The following is a 24,509-nucleotide window of genomic DNA, read 5'->3' as shown; positions in this document are numbered from 1 at the left end:
CAAAGCCACAAATAATGAAGCGGAGTATGAGGCCCTCATAGCCGGCTTGCAGGCAGCTCGGCATGTAGGCATCGGTCGGGTAACAGTCCATTCAGACTCCCAACTGGCCGCTCAGCAGCTCTCGGGCACTTTTGAGATTAACAACGCTCGGCTCAAGCTCTACGCTGAGGCCTTCGATAAGCTCAAGGCCCACTTCAGAGAAGTCATCATCCAGAAGATACCCTGAGCTGAGAACCAGGCGGCAGATGAATTAGCCAAGCTAGCAAGTTCAATATCACCGGTCGTCATCCAGTAGCCAATTGAGCAAGTATCCTTGGTGGCGCACATCGACCGGATGGAGGGCCTCGCGTTTCCGAGCGATTGGAGGACAACCATCATGGAGTTTCTGAGATCGGGGGCAACACCATCCGATCAGGAAGAAGCCCAGCTATTAAGGAGGAGAGCCGGTCGGTTCACACTCGTAGGAGACCAACTCTACAAGAAGGCTTTCTCCCGCCCACTGTTGAAGTGTGTGAGCTCGGAGGACGCAGAGTACATCCTCCACGAAGTGCACTAAGGATCGTGCGGGGGACATCCGGGCAACCGATCGTTGGCTAGGAAGATCCTGTTGGCCAGATACTTCTGGCCAACATTGCTAGCAGACGCCGCTCGGACCGTCGCGACGTGCCTCTCCTGCCAGAAGTACCACAACATCTCCCATTGACCGGCGGAGGAGATGAAAGCATCTACTATGTCCTGTCCGTTCGATCAGTGGGGAATGGATATCGTGGGTCCGTTCCCTATGGCGACCGGTCAGCGGAAATTTCTCCTAGTGGCGGTCGACTACTTTTCCAAATGGGTGGAGGCCGAGCCACTAGCCAAGATCACCGAGCAGATGGTCAAAAAGTTTATCTGGCAGCATATAATCTGTCGATTCGGCATTCCTCGCCCGCTCGTATCTGATAACGGATGACAGTTCACAGGGAAAAAGCTCGAAGAATGGTGCAAAAGTTATGGCATCGAACAACATTTTACTTCCGTGGCGTATCCCCAGAGCAATGGTCAAGCTGAAGTAGCCAACCGGGAGATTCTTTGCATTTTGCGGGCTCGGCTCGACCATATGGGCGGAAGCTGGGTGGACGAGTTGCCGGACGTCCTATGGGCTATCCGCACGGCCCCAAAGGAGGGAACGGGCGTCACGCCATTCCATCTGGTGTACGGCGGTGAAGCAATTATCCCAGTTGAAGTCGGTATAGAGTCCGTCCGGATCCAGAACTATGATGATGACAAAGCCGAGCGGAGGCAGCTGGAATTGGACTTGATCGACGAAGAGCGAGCCAAGGCGTCCGTCCGACTGATGGCGTACCGGCAGAGAATGAAGTAGAACTACAACTGGTGCGTGATCCCTAGAGCGTTCCAGGTTAGCGACCTAGTGTGGAAGAAAGTAAAGCCGGTAGGGGACGTCGGCAAGCTGGAGGCTCCTTGGGCGTGCCCCTTTAAAGTCATTGAAAAGCTCCGCTCGGGTGCCTATTATATGGAGGATGAAGACGGACGACAACTGGATCGACCATGGAGCGCGAACCACCTCCAGCCTTACCGGGCGGGGTGAAAGGTGCGCCAATGTAATGTATGTTGTATATTTTCCGTTCGGCTGTATATTTGAAATGCAGGAGTAAAGAATCGAAAAATTAGCACAAGTATAGGGCATCGTCAGCCGAATCGGAAGACCGTCGAGCTCCGACGTTAAAAATCGAGAGTCGCGCCGGTGACTATAAACCCTCCGGCCGGAAGACCGTCGAGCTCCAACGTTAAAAATCGAGAGTCACGCCGGCGACTATAAACCCTCTGGCCGGAAGACCGTCGAGGTCCGACGTTAAAAATCGAGAGTCGCGCTGGCGACTATAAACCCTCCGGCCGGAAGACCGTCGAGCTCCGACGTTAAAAATCGAGAGTCGCGCCGGCGATTATAAACCCTCCAGCCGGAAGACCGTCGAGCTCCGACGTTAAAAATTGAGAGGCACGCCGGCGACTATAAACCCTCCGGCCAGAAGACCGTCGATCTTCGACGTTAAAAATCGAGAGTCGCACCGGCGACTATAAACCCTCCGGCCGGAAGACCGTCGAGCTCCGACGTTAAAAATCGAGAGTCGTGCCGGCGACTATAAACCCTCCGGCCGGAAGACCGTCGAGCTCCGACGTTAAAAATCGAGAGTCACGCCGGTGACTATAAACCCTCCGGCCGGAAGACCGTAGAGCGCCGACGTTTAAAATCGAGAGTCACGCAAGCGACTACTATAAACCCTCCGACCGGAAGACCGTCGAGCTCTGACGTTAAAAATCGAGAGTCGCGCCGGCGACTATAAACCCTCCGGCCGGAAGACCGTCGAGCTCCGACGTTAAAAATCGAGAGTCGCGTCGGCGACTATAAACCCTCCGGCCGGAAGACCGTCGAGCTTCGACGTTAAAAATCGAGGGTTGCACCGGCGACTATAAACCCTCCGGCCGGAAGACCGTCGAGCTCCGACGTTAAAAATCGAGAGTCGCGCTGGCAACTATAAACCCTCCGGCCAGAAGACCGTCGAGCTCCGACGTTAAAAATCGAGAGTCGCGTCGGCGACTATAAACACTCCGGCCAGAAGACTGTCGAGCTCCGACGTTAAAAATCGAGAGTCGCGCCGGAGACTATAAACCCTCCGGCCGGAAGACCGTCAAGCTCCGACGTTAAAAATCAAGAGTTGCGCCGGTGACTATAAACCCTCCGGCCGGAAGAAGACAACAAAGAGGTCGACTCTTAAGTCGTTTGGCCGATCGACCAAGTAACCAAAAGTACTTCGTGAACATCTGGCGAAAATCCCGTTTGCCAAACAGGATATATTCCACCGAGCGGACTATCTGCGCAAAATACTTCGTAAAAAACCCCTTTCGAACACAAGAAAGGTGGGATGAGAGGCAAATAACAATGAGAAGTGGAGGAACATGAACAACGGTAGTTGGCAAGCCGAGCGGACAGCACTCATATTGATTAACAAAAGAAAAAGAAAGTAAAAAGATAGCATTAGAGAATTTAAGGCCGAGCGTCCGATTTACAAAAAGGATAGTCTTTGGCCGAGCGACCGAATTACACATATACTTCTATTCCAGATAATCGTAAAGATCCTTCGGGATGGTGCTGAGGAGTGTCGCCTGGTCTTGAGCTGGGATGGTGGCGGAATCAGAAAGAAGACCCTTGGACTTCAAGTAGGTGGTAGTGGCATTCATAGCAAGCTCGAAGGCAGTGTACATCCGTTCGCAGACTTTTTCGGAGAATTCGACCGAACGGATGTAATTTTGCCTCAAGGCGGTGACCCGGCTTGGCTCAGCCTCCTGGTATTCTGTGAGGGCCGCTCGGGAGGCGTCGGCGGCGGCCTGGTGTTCTTGCAGGGCAGCCTCAAGTTTCGTCACCACGTCCGATCGGGCCGCCTTCTCGCCGGCCAGCTGGTCTATCAGCTCCTTAACTTTTTGCTCCAGGCCCCGAGCCTCGACATTCTTCTTCTCCAGGTCGGCAATGGCCGTCTTCTTTCGCTCGGTCGCCAGGCTTATTTTTCGGTCCAATGATTTGACCTGACGATCAAGTTCGCCTAGAGTATAAGCCTGGTCGGCCGTTTTCTTCCGTTCGGCCTCCAACAGGTCTTGGGTCTTTTTGAGCTCCCTCTATAGCTCGGCGTATGATGGACCCTGAGAGGGCGCGCCGCCCGAGCTCCTTAACCTTTTTAGCTCCTCGTCCACCATCGCCAAACTATTGGAGACGGCGATCTCCTCCACCCATCTCTGTCAATAAATAAGATCATTAACAGCCGATCAGAAGAAGCGTATAAAAGTCTTGAAGAAAACAAACTTACCCCCGTGGCCTGTTGCATGTGGCTGTTGGTCAAATTGCTGAGGGGAATCATAGCCACGCATGCCCGAGCGTCGGCCCACATTTCGGCTAGAGGCCCCTTCATTGTGATCATGTGCTCGGGCGCTGTTGGCCGATCGGACTCCGACATCAGCTCTTCAGTGGGGAGATGCAAGGAGACCCGGATGGTACGGTGCCGACCGGGAGTCGTCTGGGCCGAAGCTGGAGATGGATCGGAGGCCGGTGCAGACATCTGGGATAAAATGGTCGAGCGTTCGACTCGGCATGGAGCGGGCGGAAGGACGCTGACTGGAACGGCATCGAGGGGGTCCGCGGACGCGTCCAAATGGGAGGGGGTCCGATCGGAAGAGATTGCCTCCACCGCTGGGGCTTTGCCTCGAGAATCCGCGGTGGCCCGTTCGGCCAGCTGGACCGTGGACGTGGCCGATCGGAGGGGTGTCTCCACTCGGCGTCTCTTTTGCCTGAGCGGACGCTCTTCCCCCTGAGCCGAGCCTTGTTCCCGGATGGAAGGCTCTCGACTAGCAGTTGCGCCAGCCGCTGGCTCCGAGAGAGAAGCCTGAGCGGCTGACTCCCCAGCATTCGTATCGCTCTCCCCCTCATGTGAGTCGACCGGCTCAATGCCGAGCGCCTCCATCTCTTTGGAAGCTGCGGCCTCGAGCGCCGCCGCCTTCCTCTTTTAAATTCTAGCCATCACCGACTCCATGACAATGTTCGCTGCAAAGGAAAAAGGAGAAAATCAATTAGCAATTAAGGCAAATGTACAAGTAAGATTCTTACCGAAGCCGCTCGGAAGGGGGGTCCTGATCGGACTCAGGTCGAATATGTACATCACCCCTTCAGGCAGGAACTTAGTGATGTCAAACTTCAGACCGGCTAGCATGTTGGCGGCGTGAAGGTAGTCCGGTCGGGTCTTGAACCTTTTGAGCTCTGGGGAAATTGGCGGTCCGACTTGCCACTGGGTTCGGAAGGAGGCCCGCTCGGGCATACGAAGGTAGAAGTAGAACTCTTTCCAATGTTTATTGGAAGAGGGCAATTTATTGAAGAAAACTAAACCGGGCCGAGCCTGGAACATGTATGTGCCCAGCTCGGACTGTTTAGGGTAATAAAAATAATAGAAAACCTCCGGTCGGAGGGGGATATTGTGGATTTTGAACAAAACGAGAACGCCGCATAAAAGGCGGAAAGTGTTGGGGACTAGGCTTCCGAGCGGAATGCCGAAAAAGTTGCAAACTTCTACGATGAACGGATGGATGGGAAAGCGCAGACCGGCTACGAACTGGTCGCGGAAAATACAGAAAGCTCCGCGCGGCGGTTTGTGTGGCCGAGCAGAGGGGGAGGGTAATATAAGTTCAAAATCAGAAGGTATTTCGAAAGAGTCCATCAAAATATCGGCGTCGCGCCGATCGAAGCGCGACTCCATGGTGGTATACCATGGGCCGAGAGTTTGGTCTTGAGGCTGAGAGGAACTGGCCATTGTCCGAGCGGACGAAATCACAAAAGGCGAAGAAAAGTAGATGGAAGAAGGAAGAAGATGATAGATGAAACAGTGCGCAGAGGACGAAAACACGACAAGAAACACAAGGCTAACAAACAAAGAAAGAAGAAGAACCTTACAGAGAAGAATGAGGATCGGAGAAGAACACTGAATCGCTGGAAAAAGGAGAATCGAAGTCGTCAAAGCGCTGGAACGCCGAAGGAAGCTTCTAGGCACGCGGAAGCATAAATGCGGCGAAGGAAGAAAGCAATTGCTTTATAGGGTTGAGCCCAAGCGGCCTCAACCGTCGATTACAGGTCACGGGAACCGAAACCCGCATCTTACCGTCCATTTCGAACTAAGGCGGTCCCATGTGGGACGACATCAAGGGTGCCGCGTGGCTTCGCAACATAGGTCACATTTAATGAGCGCGTGCTCGGCCTTAATGATGGAGATTGGCGAAAACTTCGAAAAGATATCGAGGAATGTTAGCGTTGACTAGCGTTTTAGCTGCCCCCATGTGGGCCGAGCGGAGGATAGTTGCATATGGACGCCGCACGGCGCAACTGATGGTCCATTCAGTCGGACTAATCGCCTCCTTCGACTAGACTTGAAGGGGAGGCAAGTGATCCGGCGGTACGGACGCGGGACCCCCTTTGAGGGAAGTCAACGCCACGTGGAGGTCAAACGGCCGATCGGAAAAGGGGGACCGACCGGTCGAACGGGGTCTAAGCGGAATCAAAGACAACCCGACGGGAAGTCGGGTCTTCGACGCTCATGGTGAACAGGGTCGCCGGGCCGAGCGAGCAGCCCGCTCGGCCGAGGCATAAAGCAGTAATGCTGTGAACGGTTTCATCCGAGCACACGACCTGGAATCTCCCGAGCGGATCAGTACCTACGTCCGGTCGGACGTGATGGGACTGTCGAGCGGCCAGACACTCGGCGCGGGAACAGAAGGGACAAAAGGACAAGGGAAACATCCTCTGACAACTGGCATGTCCCACGACCAAGTCATACGCTGAACCCTACGACAGAAGGTTCTTCCGTCCCATCAGAGAGGTGCTCGGACTGTAGCAGTATGGTGTCAGGCAAGCTCCTCTGACAAGCCCATACTGAGGTATGGTAAGGGGACACGTATTCACCTCGGTATGTGTGCACAAGCCTCTTCACAGCTCTATATAAGGGTCTTCACACTTCGCCGGAGGTACGCAGTCTCTGATATTCGAAGCCACTTCATAGTTTCCTCTTGCCTGACTTGAGCGTCGGAGGGTCGTTGCCGGGAACCCCTTCCCGGCCCGACTTCCTTGCAGGTTCGCCGAAGATCCCTACGACCAGCCGGAGACCCACGTCATCAGTTCAGAGAGCGTCACGTGCCCAGCGTCCATTGATTCAGCGTTCAGACAGGATCATTTATAATTTCCCATACTTCTCACTTAAGTAAAAACTTTCAGAGTAAACTTTCTCTACTCCTTGAACGGCTAAGTGTGAATGCCCAGAGCGTGGCCATTAGTAAGGGTCGAGCAAATGGTGGAGTGTGGAGCAAGCAATCGATAGGTGGCAAATACGCATGGAGACCACACTTATAACTCGCAACGGGTGTGAAGTCTGAAATATTTGATCGATCGAATGGTCATTGGAGCGTGTAGGGACCACACTTATAACTCGTAAAAATGTGAGAGTCTAAGATTTCTTGTTGACCGAGAGGTCGTAGGGGCATGTGAGGACCACACTTATAATTTACAATAGATGCAAGAGTCTAAAATTCTTAGTCGATCAGAAGGTTGTTGGGGTGCATTGGGACCATGCTTATAACTCACAATGGATGCAAGAGTTTGAAATTTTTAGCTGACAGGAAGGTCATTGGGGTTCATGGGGATCACATTTATAACTCGCAATGGATGCAAGAGTTTGACATTCTTAGTCGATCGGAAGGTCGTTAGGGAGCGTGGGGACCACGCTTATATAACTCACAATGAATGACAAAGTCTGGAATTCTAAGTTGATCAAAAATTTCTACTCAAATTAAGAAGAAAAGAAAAAAAAACTTACCCAATACGATGGGTAATCTTCAGATCTAATCCCTTGCTTCTGGAGGAGGAGGAGAAGGTGAAAACAGCTTTAGATCGTTGATGGTAGTGTGGATGAAGAGAAAATCTTGACCAAATGGGTCTCCCGAAGGGAAAACCCTTCCTCCCTTTGAAAGGAGAAAGAACTCTCCTTATATAGGTAGGGGCACGACCCCTGCCTAGGTCGTGTCATGACCGTGCCCCCAGGGCACGGCCAGGGCATGTGCCACCAAAGATTGGAGGCATGACCATGCCTTGGGGCAAGACCATCCTCTAGTTTGGCTCTGGAAGGAGGGCATGGTAGTGTGGTTTCACACGGTCGCCCCTCGATTAGTTGCTGGTGGGAAGCACGGTCGCCCCTCGATTAGATGTATTATCTCATGAGGCACCCCTCCATCTCTTTTATAATCCTTGGTCTTGGCAATAAAGAAAAGTTTTAAACATAATTAAAACTTCCTTATATTCCTTGCTAATGACTAAAAAGGAAAGTTTTAAAACAAAAAAAAATTAAAACTTCCTTTAATGCTTGTCATGGCCGGCCCTATACTTGTGCTCAAAACAAGGAAAGTTTTAAATATAAAATTAAAACTTCCTTATTTGTTTCCGGTAAGAAATTTTTAATAAAAAATTTCTCTTTTAAATCCCTTGTTAGTTATAAAAAGAAAATTTTATAAATTAGAATCTCTCTTTTAAAACATGTGAATGGTTACAAAAAGGAAAGTTTTATCAAAAATTAAAATATTCCTTTTAACAACAAATAAAGAAAGATATCAAACCTCTCTCTTAATCCTTTGTAGAAAGCTATAAAAGGAAAGATTTTAAAATTTAAAAACTCTCTTTTAAAACCATAGCTTCCACAAAAGGAAAGATTTTTAAAATTTAAAATATTCTTTTATTTTAATGTGGCTGGCCACCTAGCTTGGGCTCCAAGCTTGGTCGACCATAAACTTGGCTCCAATCTTTGGCTTGGCCGACCCTAGCTTGGGCTCCAAGCTTGGCTTGGCCGGCCACAACAAGATGGATAAGAAGCTTGGCTTTAAGTGAATATAAGGCTTTATAAATAAGAGGCTACAACAGGGACCGAGAGGAGGAATTGGTTTTGGTCTCCCGATGAGCTTGAGCTTCCCGTGTTCGCCCCGAACACCCAACTCAAGTTCATCAATAATAACTCATACTACTAAAGAGTTATTATTGCACTACCACACCAATCCCATATTACAATATGGACTCCTTCTTATCATGAGTGTGTTAATCTCCTTGTGTTTAAGATATCGAATGTCCACTAATTAAATGAGTTATTGACAACTCACTTAATTAATATCTAGCTCCAAGAGTAGTACCACTCAACCTTATTGTCATGTAGGACTAAGTCCACCTGCAGGATTTACATGACAATCCTTATGAGCTCCTTAAGGGGACATCATCAACCTAGATTACTAGGGCACAGTTTCATTCTATAATCAACAACACATCATATAAATAATATCATTTTCCAACTTATCGGGCCTATTGATTTAACGAACTAAATCGCACCCTTTGATAAATTAAAGAAATAAATATTAAGTATACGTGCTTGTTATTATATCATGATTAAGAGTACGCACTTCCATAATAACAGAGGTTTTGTTCTTTTATGTAGTCAGTATAAAAAGAAACTATCTCAAATGGTCCTGCTCAATACACTCATAGTGTACTAGTGTAATTTTATAGTTAAGATAAACTAATACCAACACTACAACCATTCCAATGATTTGTTCCATTCCATTTTGGTTGTGAGCTACTATTTATAATTTATAAGGAACTAATAACATGATCTGTGTTACACCAAACACCATGTTATCTACAATATAAATTAAATGGACAACTGCATTTAACTAAATGCAGACATGACCAATGTGATTCTTATTTCAAAATAAATGTTTATACAAAAAGTTAGACTTTTAGTATACATTCTAATAATATCAAGAGAAATATAGCATTTATTTCAATAGTAACCTAACTCGGTCTCAAATGGATAAGTTGCTAGTTTTTACTCACGAAACTATTTTTTTATATCCCTTATTCAAATGATTTTTTTGTGTTTTAAATGTAGCACTAACACAAATATATAGAATGCAAATGTAGGGATATTTTAATTTTTCCAAGCGAGCTTTCATGATTCGAGCATCATCTAGTAACTAAGATGTAATTTGAGAAATTACCATTGAAACCTAAATACTAAATAAATTTTATGAATTATGACTATTTTCAGAATTATCTATCATTCAAACTTGGGCTAGGTGAAATAAGATCCTTACATTAGGTCATTCCTTAAGTTTTCTAAATGCAAAGAAATGCTCACTTCATGCTACTAAAGGTATAAAAAAATAGCTCACTAAACATACTAGCGCTATTTTTCACAACATCATAAGCCTAGAAATAAACATGCCCGAAATTTTATTCTCAGATAAATCAACAGTAAGGTGAAGATTGATACACTCAAATGCCATAGAAGCAACTAGATAAGCAAGCAAAACAACTAAAGTAACTGAAGAAACTAAACTCAAAATGAAAACTGAAAAGAAAGCAAGCAAAATGTGACCGATGGAAAGAAAGTGAAATATAATAACCTAAAATGTAAAGAAAGTAAATCTGTACATATGTACAACTCCCCCAGACCTAAACTATTTATTATCCTGATAAAATCAATAAGGTGGAGGAAGGTGGCATGTAGGGGTCCAACAGGGTGGAGGAGGGTATGGGTCGGGTGGGAGGTCAGAAGGATTAGAGAACGTGGATAGGTGACCAATGTTCTTATGGAACTAAAAAAAGGGTAGCTACCTGTTGTCTATTAATGCCCATGGAGCATCTAAAATTCTCCATTCTCTCCTGATCAGTGTTGTAATCACTAACAAATTTAGCCACTTGACCCTGAAAGTTCCTCGTGAACTGAAAGTGATCTTGTACTTCTTAAAATTATTCTTTAGACAATTGAAAGTGGTCTTCCAACAAATGTTGTTGGACACTTTGCTTCTCATGGAGAGAATATAAAGAAGTACAGAAATCTGAGAAATCAAATCTAGAGAGACTCATGCTACCATAGGTAAAAGAATGCTTAGTCGTTTCCGAATAACTAGCTGGTTCTGGGTGTCTTGATGACAAGGGTTCAAGGTGCTCTACGGGGGTATGGGTAGACTCGGGTGCAATGTCCTTAATAACTCAATTGGCAGAGTTACGAACTATGGTTCATTCGGGATTAGGTAGAGGGAGTGGAAATCCATCCCTCTTAGGAAAATCAAAGTCATTCTCATTCCAACATATCATTTTCATGGCAAGGCATGTATCAATATCAATTTTAGAATTACCATGAATAATACCAAACCAAAAAGTTCATACTCTAAATTTAAAGCAATTTAAGTTATCAATCCACCAAAGACTATTATACCCATAGTAACCTTCCTGAATCTTGCAAGGGTTTGTAAAAAGTAGAATCCAAAATTAAAATCAAATTTATTTAACATGGCACACAACGAGTAAAACTCCACATTTCTTACCACCCTGTTACTCTCACCTCTACCAAATATTGTCATGCTCATGACATGGTGGAGTTATCGAAAGATAGGGTTTTGGATATGTGAAGCTTTAGAGCGTGAAGGGCCATAGGACTCATTTAAGTGACTAATGTCATGTCAAAAAGAATTACTAATACTCAAACTTGCAAGATCCCCCCTGTCGCCGTCGCTGCGCAGGTAAGCCAAATAATTGTTAAAGTCGAATAGAGTCCATTGGTAATCATGATTCATTAATCTAAAACCAATTTTACCATCATGATCATCAACGATGTAAAATGGGTCTCTAACAAACATAAAAACTCAAGGGTAAGGTAGGGATAAGTTAGATGAATTGTGTACATCATATCATTCCAATCAAAAGTATTAACCAACCAATCTATATCATCCCTTATCCCTAAAATATCCATAGTAATTATATCTAAATAATGAGTACAAACTAATTTATGAGAAATAAGATTGTCAAATCTAGCTTTTTGATCTTCATTTCTAAAAATGATACCAAATTCATTCTCATTACCTTCATCGCATGTCACTCACTTTCATTTGTCTTTGCTTAGTGCCTTCCCTTTGCCTTTGCCGGTGTCCTTCCCTTTATCTTTGCCATGATCATCTCCTCCACTTGATCCTCCACTTCCTCGTCGAAGCCTCTTCAAAATGTTGGACATAATTGAAAGTCAAGTATGGGGAGAAGGTTTATTGGAATGAGGAGGTTGTATTCTTGGAGAAGAAGAGAGGGATCTTGGAAGGGAGGAGAAATCTTGAGATCTTAAAGAGGAAAGGAGGGAGATCTTAGAGAGAGGAAGATGAAGGTTTTAAAAGGAAGTGGAGATCTTTGGAGAACTCCTAGATCTAGATCTAGGAAAGATGAGATCTTGGAGAAGAGGGAAGGTTGGTGAGCTCTTGAAGAAGATTTGAGAGTTGGAGAGGTTGGAGAATAAGTGGTTGATGTGGGCTCTTGATTAAGGTGGAAGAAGCAGAAAGCTTGGAAATGGAGAGGAAGAAGAAGGAGTTAAAGAGAAAGAGGGGGTATTGGGTGTGTCGACCGTGCCTAGGGATGGCAGGGTTGTGGCCAGGGTTTAAATGCTCTAGCCTTGGTTAACCTCACATGGCTATGCCATATAGCCACAGCCAAACCATGTTAGCTTCGGCTAGGTTGGCATGGTCGCGCTGTGCTTCAATTGGCTAACTTTTTTTTTGAAGCACAGCCTCTGACATGGCCAGAGCATTTTTCTTTTAGGCAAAGGGACACGGTCGTGCCTAGTAGGCATGACCCCTCCATGTTCATCTCGAGAAAGTAGACATGGTCATGCCTTGTTCAGCTGCTACCCTTGTTTCATACTCCACTGTCTCTCCTCGTTCAGTTTGCAAGATGCCTCCATGCCCATGAGAAGAACATGGTCAGCTCATGGAGGCCTAAGGGTGGATGTTTCTTGATCCTCTTTGATTTGGGTTCTCACTAGACAGATATATTTCTCATTTTGGGTGGGAGGGATCCTTTCATTATTCGTCGGACTAGGTATAACATTTAGTAGTCTCCCGTGAGGGTGAAATAGAATTTCTTTTTGTTGGAACTCGTTCAACCTATTACAAAAACTTTCAAGAGAAGAGACATGATTAGAAGACTTAGATAAATTAAATTCTAGCTTTTCCTCACCTATTTCCAAAGATAACTTATATTTTTTTGGCATCAATCAAAGCTCCATAGTAGTGAAGAAAGGACTTCCAAGAATTATGGGAATCTTGGGGTCCTTCCATATCTAGGACAATAAAATCAATAGGGATTATGCAACCTCCTATTTCTACTGGCATATTTTTAATGATACCCATTGGGTATCTACATGAGTGGTCAGTAAGTTGTAGTGCCATGGTAGTCAACTTTAAATCATTAAGTCCTAGATTATTATAAATTGAGAAAAGAATGAAACTTACGCTGGCACCCAAGTCACAGAAAGCCTTACCAATAATTATAGTCTCTATCTTGCAAGGAATAAAAAAACATCCTAGGTCTTGGAGCTTTGGAGGTAAAATGTCTAGCAATAGAGTACTGCACTCCTCGGTCAAAGTGATGGTCTCATAACCATCGTTCTTGCATTTCTTGGACATAATCCCCTTCATGAATTTGGAAAAATTTGACATTTGTTGCAATGCATCCATCAGAGGTATCTCGATGCAAAGTTCTTTAATCTTTTCTAGAAATTTACCAAACTCTTTATTTTTCTTAGCATTGGCTAATCTTTGAGGGAAAGGAATCGATTGCATTGTTTGTAAAGTGGGAGGAAGCTCTTCAACCTCAACACTATTCTCCTCCTCCTCTTGTGTGTCAGCTTGGTGAGGGGAGGAAGGAGATGTCTCTCCATGAATATCCTTTCCCTTGTTAGAAGCAGTCACTTGAGGTTCTCCCAAGGTCCGCCTGCTTCATAGCTCAATTATATTATAATGTTCAACTGGGATTACATCTGGCTTTCTTAGAAATACTCCTGATGCTCTTGAAGAAGATGAAACTATCTAACCCACTTGACTTCAAGCATTTTCATGTGTTTTTTTAGAGTTCTTCATCCTTTGATTGAGTTGCTTAAGGTCATTCTTCATTTCTAACTGAGAAGCTAAAATCTCTTCAAGCATATTTTTTGTCCGGGATGGTTGATAGTCTTGTTATTGTTGTGGTTAATAGCTTTGTTGTTATCCCAATTGATAGCTTTGTCATTGGCCTATTGGTTGTCCTTGATATTGATTATTCATGTAGGAGAAGTTCGGATGATTTTTCCAACCTAGATTGTATGTGTTGGAGTACGAATTATTTTACCTTGCGTTGAAGTTACCAATTACATCACATTGTTCAATCTATGCTAACTATCCTAAGATAGCTCCAAGGGCAAGATTCTTGTGTATGTTCTGTACCTCCATATGATTCACAAACTCTTACAATTACATTTACCAAATTGGTTCCCATAGATTCAAACTTCTTCATCAAGGCATCCATTTTTATAGAAATTAAACTTAAAGCATCAACATCATATTTACCGAGTAACTTATACGATTGCCAGTAAAGGAACTTCCTCTTCTTTCAAATACTCATTGGGGATGATTGAGAGCCACACTCTCAATAATTTCTTCAGCTTCGTTAAGGGCTTTGTTCATGAGTGCTCCACCATATGCAAAGTCAAGATATACCTTGGTCTGATAATTGATTCTATTATAAAAGGTGTGGATCACCAATCATTCTCTAAGTCATAATGTGGGGCATAATGTAAGCATATTCTTAAATCTATCTCATGCTTCATACAAAGATTTATTGTTGTTCTACCTAAAGCTAGCAATCTGATTTCGCATGTGAACTGTCTTGCTAGGTAGGTAGAATTTGTCAAGGAATAGTTGCTCGCATTGTTCCCAGGATATAATGATGTTTGTAGGTAATGAAGTAAGCCACAATTTCACTCTATCCCTTAAATAAAAGTCAACTAGGAGCAATCAAACCGTTTTAGCTGGTACTCCATTCATTTTCATTGTTCCATAAATTTCATAAAAAAAAAACCTCTAAGTGTTGGTTTGGATCCTCATGTGGTCCTCCTCCAAATTGATGTTGTTGGACCATGGTAATTATTACAAACTTTATCTCAAATTTATTGACCTCTATGAATAGTGTGGTGATGCTAGACCGGAGACCACGTATATAAGGTGTTGCATAATCTTTGAGAGGTTTGCTTGTCATTCCTATTCTTTCTTGCTCTTATTGTTACTTCTGCATGATTTTTCTCATTCGAAAAGTTTTTTCAATCTCAGGAGTGATAGACAGTAAATCCCTTGTAGTATTCAATCTTCTCATGCAAGAGCAAGATTAAATTGAAATAATAATTTTTTTCCCCATGCAAAGAAAGAAAGTGCAGAAAATAAATTACAAGAATTAAAGTGCAGAAAATAAATTGCAAGAATTAAAGTGCAGAAATATTTACAAGAAAAGAAAAGAAACAATTGTTGGGGTTCAATCAAAATCCCACATTGAAAAGATTTGGTAAAAATCATGGGGTTAAAAGAATGCATGATATCTCCATTGGCATGAGGCCTTTTGGGGAGAGCCCAAGAGTAAAGCCATGAGGGTCTAGGCCCAAAGTGGACAATATCATGCCATTGTGAAGATATGTGGGCATCCTTTTGGTGCAATAAATGGTATCATAATCATGGTCTAGCCTAGATGCCATGTGGGACGGCTTTGAACGAAAGTTGAGGGTGGACTCGGAGTAGGTCAGAGTGATCGAATGATTGCGAGGAGGCCCAGAGCAGGTCAGAGTGATCGAATGCTCGCGGCGAGGCTCGAAGTAGGTCAGGGTGACCGGATGTTCGCGGGGAGTCCGAAGTAGGTCAAGGTGACCAGATGTGTGCGGAGAGGCCTAGAGCAGGTCAGAGTGATCAAATACTTACAGGGAGGCAAGCATGTCAGGGTGATCGGATGCTCCCAGGGAGGTCTGAAGCAGGTCAGAGTGACCGGATGCTCGCGGATAGGTCTGAAGCAGGTCAAGATTGACCGGATCCAGCTGCTTATGGGGAGGCCCGAAATAGGTCAGAATGACTGAATGTTTATGGGAAAGACCCCGAAGTAGATCAGGATGACCAGATGCTCGCGGATAGGCCTGAAGAAGGTCAAGATTGACTGGATCCAGCTGCTTACCGGGAGGCCCGAAAGAGGTCAGGATGACCATATGCTTGCATGGAAGCCTGGAGCAGGTCAGAATGACTGGATGCTTGTGGGGAGGCCTAGAGCAGGTCAGGGTGACCAGATACTCGTGGGGAGGCGAGTAGGTCAGGGTGACCGGATGCTCGCGGATAGGCCCGGAAGAGGTCAGGATGACTGGATGCTTGTGGGAAAGGCCCCGAAATAGGTCAGGGTGACCGAATACTCACGGGAGACCCGGAGCAGGTTAGGATGACTGGATGCTTGTGGGGAGGCCTAGAGAAGGTTAGGATGACCAGATGCTCGTGGGGAGGTGAGTAGGTCAGGGTGACCGGATGCTCGTGGGGAGGCCCGGAGTAGGTCAAGGTGACTGAGTGTGTGGATGCTTGCGGGGAGGCCCAGAGCAGGTCAGGGTGACCAGATGCTCGCGGGAAGGCTCGGACTATGAGAGTAATTGTGGTCCTTCATTTGAAGGGAGGATTGTTGGGGTTCAATCAAAGTCTCACATTGAAAAGATTTGGTAAAGATCATGCGGTTAAAATGATGCATGATATCTCTATTGGCATGAGACCTTTTGGGGCGAGCGCAAGAGTAAAGCCATGAGGGTCTAGGCCCAAAGTGGACAATATCATGCCATTGTGGAGATATGTGAACATCCTTTTGGCACAACAACAATGTATAAATTAACTCAAGTGTTCATCAACTAATGTTAAGCGCACAATCCTCAACAATTATGCCAAAAACTTAGACCGTAAGTGCACAGTTTTGTCGCAATAATAAAAAATGTTGATCTCACAAGGATTGGGCTAAGACTAGTGACTTATCATGGTGAATTATCTAAATGATTAAAATATTATAAATTTATGCACGAGAGATACGAGTAGAGAGAAGAGAATTGGGAAAGAAGATTGGTTTGAGGAAGTTGGTCAAGAAGTATGTTCTAGGAGTTCAGTTTTATTGTGATACTAATTAATATACTATAGATTCTCCATCTCCCTTTCTCTATCTCTATGCACATATAGGAAGTCTAATTAAATATTGATACTCCCCCACGACGGTCGTATCGGAATGTTAACCCTATTATTATCCGATGTGACTAAATAGGAGAGGTAATCTAGAAAATCTAGTTAAATGGATACCCTTTATTATTAAGGACCCTCCTATCATACAATCGCTAGATTACACAAGAAACTTATTAACAAGGATTAAGGAAAACCTATTAAGCCTAATTAGATACTTCGATATAAAGAATTGCCCTCCCTTTCAAGGCGACACCCTCAAAAGTCTGGTTAAAGGGATACCCCCCTGTCACGGGCCTGTTAGAGTGTATACTGAAAGCCTAAGCTTTTGTAAACATTTATTATGAATAAAGAATCACATTTGGTCAAATTATCTACATTATTTTGTAGTTGTTCAATTAATTTATATTATAGATAACATAGTATGTGGTGTCACATACAGAAGATAATGTTATCAGTACCTTATAAATTAAAAATAGTAGCTCACGACCAAAATGGAAAGGAACAAACCATTGGAAGGTCATAGTGTAATTAGGAATTAGTTTATCTTAACTAAATAATTACACTAGTACACTTAGAGTGTATTGAGTAGGACCATTAGAGGTCATTTTTTTATACTGACTTTATAAAGAAACAAAGATCTCAGTTATTATGGAAGTGTGTGCTCTTAATCCTAATATAATAACAAGCACATATATTTGATATTTATTTCTTTAATTTATCAATGGGTGAGATTTAGTTCGATAAATCAATAAGCCCGATAAGTTGGGAGATAATATCACTTATAGTGTGTGTTGTTGATTATAGAAGGAAACTGTGTCCTAGTATCTAGCTTGATAATGTCTCCAAGATGAGCTCAAAAGGATTGTCATGTTAAACCCTGCAGGTGGACTTAGTCCAACATGACGATAAGGTTGAGTGGTACTATTCTTGGATTAAGATATTAATTAAATGAGTTATCAGTAACTCACTTAATTAGTGGACATTCGACATCTTAAACACAGGGAGACTAATACACTCATAATAAGAAGGAGCCCAAAAATGTAATTTGGGATTGGTGCGGTAGTTCAATAATAGTTCTCTAGTGGAATGAATTATTATTGATAAAATTAAGTTGTGTGTTCGGGGCGAACACGGGATGTAATTTTATCGGAGACCAAAACCAATTCCTCCTCTCAGTCCCTATCGTAGCCTCTTATTTATAGAGTACTATACCCACCTTCATCCCCATGAGAAAGGGGCCGGCCAAGCTAGCTTGTGGTTCAAGCTAGGGCCGGCCAAGCCTTGGTTCATGGGTGGCCGGCCCTAGCTTGAACCCAAGCTTAGGTGGCCGGCCCCCATTAAATTAAAAAGAATTTTAATTTTAAAATTTTCTTATGTGAAAGATATAATTTATTGGAGAGATTTAAAATTAAAATATCTCTTTTAAAAAGGATCTACAAAAGATTAAAGAAAGATATTAGATCTCTTTCCTTATTTATAGATTGGAAAGATATTTTATTTTTCTTCTTTATAAATTATTCACATGTAGAAAAATTAAAATTATAGAAATTTCTTTTTATCAACCATGAAGGGATTTTAAAGGGAAATTTTATTTTTTAAAATTTTCGAAGATAAATAAGGAATTTTAATTGTTGTTTGAAATTGTCTTGTTTGCTCTTGTTGATGTGGCCGCCCAAGACATAATTGATTAGGAAATTTTATTTAATTTTTCTTAATTAATTGTTGTCAAGGAAAGTTAAGGAAATTTTATTGTAATTAAATTTCCTTATTTACCAAAGCTAAGGAATATAAAAGAGGGGGTTGGGGTGCCTTCATGAGACACAACCTCTATTATTCTCTCCCTCTTTTTCCTTGGTGTTGTGGCCGACCATCCTCTCTCCCTCTCTTCCTCTTTGTGGTGGCCGAAACCCTTCTTTGCTTGGAGCTCTTGTGGTGGCCGGATACTACTTGGAGAAGAAGAAGAAGAAGGAGAGAAAGCTTGCATCCCTTGGAGCTTAGTTGGTGGAAAAAGTTCTTCATCCTTGGATTTTGGTGCTTGGCCAAAACTTGAAGGAAGAAGAAGAAGGTGCTAGGTGGTCCTCATCTTGGAAGATCGTTGCCCACACAACGTCCGAGTTTAGAAGAGGAATACGGTAGAAGATCAAGAGGTCTTTCTAAAAGGTATAACTAGTATTTTTCCTTTCCGTATCATACTAGTTATTTTTGGAAATAATACCAAATACAAGAGGCATGCGATTCTAGTATTTCGAATTTATTTTCGATGTTGTGTTCTTTTGTTTTTCTTTTTCCTTGTGATTTGATTGTTATTTAAAGAAATTAAATATTAGCTTTCCTTAAAATGCTTTGTCTAGTCGGTGGTGGTTGCTCCCATATCCAAGAAGGCCATGTGCCTCGCCACGTCAGAACTGGAAGCCAATTTTGGAAATTAATATTTAATAGAATTAATAACCTAGGTGATTTGGATCGAAAGTGTTAAGTTCCGCAGGAGATCCAAGTCTAAACCTAAAAGAACAAATAGATTAAACTTTGGATCAAACGTGTTAAGTTCCGTAGGCGATCCAAGTTTAATTTAAAAGAACACATGGTAGCTAGGAAAAGGTTCAGACCTTTTTACAAAATTTTTGTACAATGGAACCATTAGGCTTTCCGAGTAGCAACCAACAATTGGTATCATAGCTAGGGTTTTGCCTCTGTGTATTTGGTATTAGTTTAATTATGCACATGTCATACATAATTTAGGCAGGTTAATAGTAGGATGTGCTAACTTTGTGGATGCAGGATCCAACTATTATGGCTTTTAGTTATTATGTGTGTGATTGGACCCTTGGACATGTCAAGGGCATTTATATGTGTGTGCATGATTGTATTGTAAAATATAGTTGGAGATGTATTTAGTTTTATTAGGATTTTATTTTTGATCTAGTTACATGTACATTCCTTTTATGGAATATAGGATCGATGGATGTAAATTTTTATTTTATGTTCGATCTAGTTTACATGTACATTCCTTCGAGGAATATAGGATCGAAAAATGTAAAATTCTATTTGTGACGCGGATCAAATCTTAAAAGGCATGGAACCTTTTAAAGACCCGAGGCGCAGCGGAACAAGGAGCAAGATGGATGCGACAGCAAGACCCGGTGGCGGTGGCCAAATATGGCAGCAGCTTGGGATGACAACACACGGAGGACAACCATAGATAAAAGTCATAATAGTTGAAAATTAGATTTTCTATTTATTGCTTTTATATTGTGCTGTGTGTGTATGTTAGTATACATGTTTAGTAGGCTAGCATAGTTAAAATTCCTCATTTATAAATAACTAAGTGGGAGAGGGATTTTAAATAAATTCTATGGTCCCCATTACTGGTTTGTAAGTGATGCAAACAAGCTTGCGCGTTGGCTCTGAGTGCCTTCCTCCATATCGGATGAGCTTGTTTGTGGATCACTAGAACAAACTTCTATTTGGGATGACTATAGGAAGTTAATTAAGAGCGTGTGATCTTCCCCATCGGAAGGGGCACAATCTTATTAATGGACTTAGTGTCAAGTAATGGTATACACTTAGGCACAACTAATAGTATCCTCCCCATTGGAGTCACTGCTATTATTTGTGTGACCAAAGGATACCAACTATTAATTTTATTTGTCAAAAAGTTAGGTTGACAAAATAATAAAATTAATGGGTTAAATCCCTCCTTTTACAAATGCTGAATTTGTATACGTCCACACTATCGTGGCATACAATATTCGCAGTGTTTTGAGGTGTTGGTTAATTTAAAATAGTATTGTTTGAGGAATCAATATTATTCTAAATTTAGAGTTCTAACCAAAAATTATTTGTGATTCTTAGGATGACTTTCAACCAACTGTCCATCATACTACAACAGAATAGACTTACTAGTCCTAACTACATAGATTGGAAAAGGAACCTGGACATTGTTCTTACTGCTGAAAGCTATAAGTTTGTACTGACTGAGCCTTGTCCTCACTGGTGAATCTACCCAAGAGGAGATTGAATATCATAAGAAATGGGTAAAGGCAGATGAGATGACGCGGTGTTACATTTTGGCTTCAATGTCAAATGTATTGCAACATCAGCATCAAGATTTACCAACAGCTTATGATATTATGAACAATCTCAAGGAACTTTTTGGTCATCAGGATCGGGCTTCTAGACAAGAAGCCATGAGAAAGATAATGACAGCCACCATGCAAGAGGGTACTCCTGTGAGGGATCATATCCTAAAGATGATGGCTTATCTGAACGAAATACAGATCCTTGGAGGAGAAATTGATAGGGAAACCCAGATCGATATGATCCTCCAAACACTACCTAGAAGTTTTGAGCAATTTCACCTGAATTACAATATGAACAAAAGGGTATATTCATTGGCGGAACTACTGACAGAACTTCAGGCAGCAGAAGTTTTGTTTCGTCACAATTCTCATATTCACTATGTTGAAAATGGTTCTACTTCTAAACCGAAAGGAAAGAAGAAGAAGAAACAAGTTGGTTCAGCAAAGAAAGTGAATAAATCTCAGAGTACAGGACCTAAAGCTGGAATGAAGGGCAAGTGCTTCATCTGCAAGCAGTCAGGGCATTGGAAGGCGGACTGTCCTCGTAGGAATCAGAACAACAAAGGTATATCTCATGCTCTAGTTGTTGAAACATGTTTAGCGGTGTTATCTACCAGCAATTGGTGTGTAGATACGGGAGCCACTGATCATGTCTGCAATTCCTTGCAGGGGTTCCAGGAAACTTAACGACTAACTGAAGGAGAGATTACCGTCTACATGGGCAATGCTACTAAGGTAGCGGCTGTTGCAGTGGGAGACGTCTACTTATCTTTTAATAGGAATAGAAATTTGGTTTTAAGAAATTGTCTTTATGTACCCAGTTTTAGAAAGAATTTAATTTCAGTTTCTAAACTATTTTTGGATGGATATTCAGTTTCTTTTAGTAATGATGTAGTTATTAAGAGAAATAAAGTGATTATCTGTTCTGGTGCATTAGTTGGCAATTTGTATACTTTAAATCCAATTTCTCTCACAAAGCAAAACATGGAAATTTATAACTCATCTTCTAACTCAAATAAGAGAAAAGAACCTTCGGAAATGAACCAAGCATATCTTTGGCATCTAAGGCTTGGTCATATTAACATAAGTAGGATTCAGAGGCTTATAGCCGATGGACTTCTGGGTTCATTTGAGTTGGAAAATTTTTCGACTTGTGAATCTTGCTTGGAAGGTAAAATGACCAAGAGGCCTTTTAAGGCCAAGGGGTATAGAGCCAAAGAAGTGTTAGAATTGGTTCATTCTGATTTGTGTGGTCCGATGTCTGTCCAGGCAAGAGGTGATTTTGAATATTTTATCTCTTTTATAGACGATTATTCAAGATATGGATACATTTACCTAATGCGCCGCAAGTCCGAGTGCTTTGATAAGTTCAAAGAGTACAAGGCTGATGTGGAGAAACGACTAGGTAAAAGTATCAAGACACTACGGTCTGATCGTGGTGGCGAATACCTCTTAGGAGAGTTTAGGAATTACTTATCAGAGGCCGGGATTCAATCCCAACTGTCTGCACCTGGTACACCCCAACAGAATGGTGTGGCAGAATGAAGGAATAGGACTCTTATGGAAATTGTTAGATCGATGATGAGTTATTCAGAATTACCAAATTCGTTTTGGGGATACGCTCTAGAAACAGCAGTGTACATTCTGAACTTAGTACCTTCTAAATCAGTTTCTTCTACTCCCACAGAATTATGGAATGGGCGAAAGCCCAGTCTAAGACATATTCAGATTTGGGGTAGTCCAGTACATGTGCTGAAACCAGATGCTGATAAGTTAGAATCTCGTACTGAAGTTCGCGTGTTTGTAGGGTATCCCAGAGGAACGAAAGGTGGTTTATTTTATAGTCCTAAAGATCAGAAGGTCATTGTTAGCACCAATGCCCAGTTTTTAGAAGAAGACTATATAATGGATCACAAGATATAATGGATCACAAAATATTAAAGAAAGATATTAGATCTCTTTCCTTATTTGTACATTGGAAAGATATTTTATTTTTCTTCTTTATAAATTATTCACATGTAGAAAAAATTAAAATTATAGAATTTTTTTTTTATCGACCATGAAGGGATTTTAAAGGAAAATTTTATTTTTTAAAATTTTCGAAGACAAATAAGGAATTTTAATTGTTGATTAAAATTGTCTTGTTTGCTCTTGTTGATGTGGCCGGCCAAGACATAATTGATTAGGAAATTTTATTTAATTTTTCTTAATTAATTGTTGTCAAGGAAAGTTAAGGAAATTTTATTGTAATTAAATTCCCTTATTTGCGAAATCTAAGGAATATAAAAGAGGGGGTTGGGGTGCCTTCATGAGACACAACCTCTATTATTCTCTCCTTCTTTTTCCTTGGTGTTGTGGCCGGCCATCCTCTCTCCCTCTCTTCCTCTTTGTGGTGGCCGAAACCCTTCTTTGCTTGGAGCTCTTGTGGTGGCCGGATACTACTTGGAGAAGAAGAAGAAGAAGGAGAGAAAGCTTGCATCCCTTGGAGCTTAGTTGGTGGAAAAAGTTCTTCATCCTTGGATTTTGGTGCTTGGCCGAAACTTGAAGGAAGAAGAAGAAGGTGCTAGGTGGTCCTCATCTTGGAAGATCGTTGCCCACACAACGTTCGAGGTTAGAAGAGGAATACGGTAGAAGATCAAGAGGTCTTTCTAAAAGGTATAACTAATATTTTTCCTTTCCGCATCATACTATTTATTTTTGGAAATAATACCAAATACAAGAGGCATGCGATTCTAGTATTTCGAATTTATTTTCGATGTTGTGTTCTTTTATTTTTCTTTTTCCTTGTGATTTGATTGTTCTTTTCGGTTGACCTAAAGTTATTTAAGGAAATTAAATATTAGCTTTCCTTAAAAGGCTTTGTCTAGTCGGTGGTGGTTGCTCCCATATCCAAGAAGGTCATGTGCCTCGCCACGTCAGAACTGGAAGTCAATTTTGGAAATTAATATTTAATAGAATTAATAACCTAGGTGATTTGGATCGAAAGTGTTAAGTTCCGTAGGAGATCCAAGTCTAAACCTAAAAGAACAAATAGATTAAACTTTGGATCAAACTTTTTAAGTTCCGCAGGCGATCCAAGTTTAATTTAAAAGAACACATGGTAGCTAGGAAAAGGTTCAGACCTTTGTACAAAATTTTTGTACAATGGAACCATTTGGCTTTCCGAGTAGGAACCAACAGGGCCCCCCAGTCATACGATCTAGGGTATCCCCTCTATGGGGTGAACAATCAATATATCCGTTCAATCAAACATGACATACAAGCACAATAATATTACACACACATTTAATCAAATAGGCACAAGACATAAACATTTCACTTGAATGGAAAATTGGTAAATCCATAGAGTTCACATTAATTACACATCACAATTACTCCCTTAATCCTAAACCAAAATAGATCTACTTCATAATAGGAGGAAGTAAACCTGAAGACATAGAAATTATAAGCTTCTACTCAAATAAAGGAGAAAAGAGAAAGAATGCTTATCAAATGCGATGAGTGATCTTCGGATCCAATCCCTTGCTTCTGAAGGAGGAGAAGGCGAAAATGGCTTTTGGATCATCGATGGTAGCGCGGATGAAGAGAAAATCTTGACCAAATGGGGCTCCCCGAAGGAAAAACTCTTCCTCCCTTTGAAAGAGGGAAGAACTCCCCTTATATAGGTAGGGGAATGACCCCTGCTTGGGTTGTGCCCTTGGGGCATGACCAAGGCATGTTTCACTAAAGATGGAGAGTCATGGTCGTGCCTTAGGGCACGACCATCCTTTGGTTTAG

The 24,509-nt window shown here is 42.5% G+C and overlaps 1 non-coding gene across 1 annotated transcript; it reads left to right on the top strand.

The window, feature by feature from the left end:
• The first annotated feature begins 14,190 nt into the window (after positions 1 to 14,190).
• Positions 14,191 to 14,297, top strand: LOC121998904. Its single transcript, XR_006116689.1, has one exon. It is a non-coding gene; the product is annotated as a small nucleolar RNA R71 (small nucleolar RNA).
• Positions 14,298 to 24,509: the final 10,212 nt, after the last annotated feature.

This window comes from Zingiber officinale, chromosome 6A (assembly GCF_018446385.1).
Source record: "Zingiber officinale cultivar Zhangliang chromosome 6A, Zo_v1.1, whole genome shotgun sequence".
NCBI lineage: Eukaryota > Viridiplantae > Streptophyta > Magnoliopsida > Zingiberales > Zingiberaceae > Zingiber > Zingiber officinale.
This window is presented reverse-complemented; position numbering and strand designations above follow the sequence as displayed.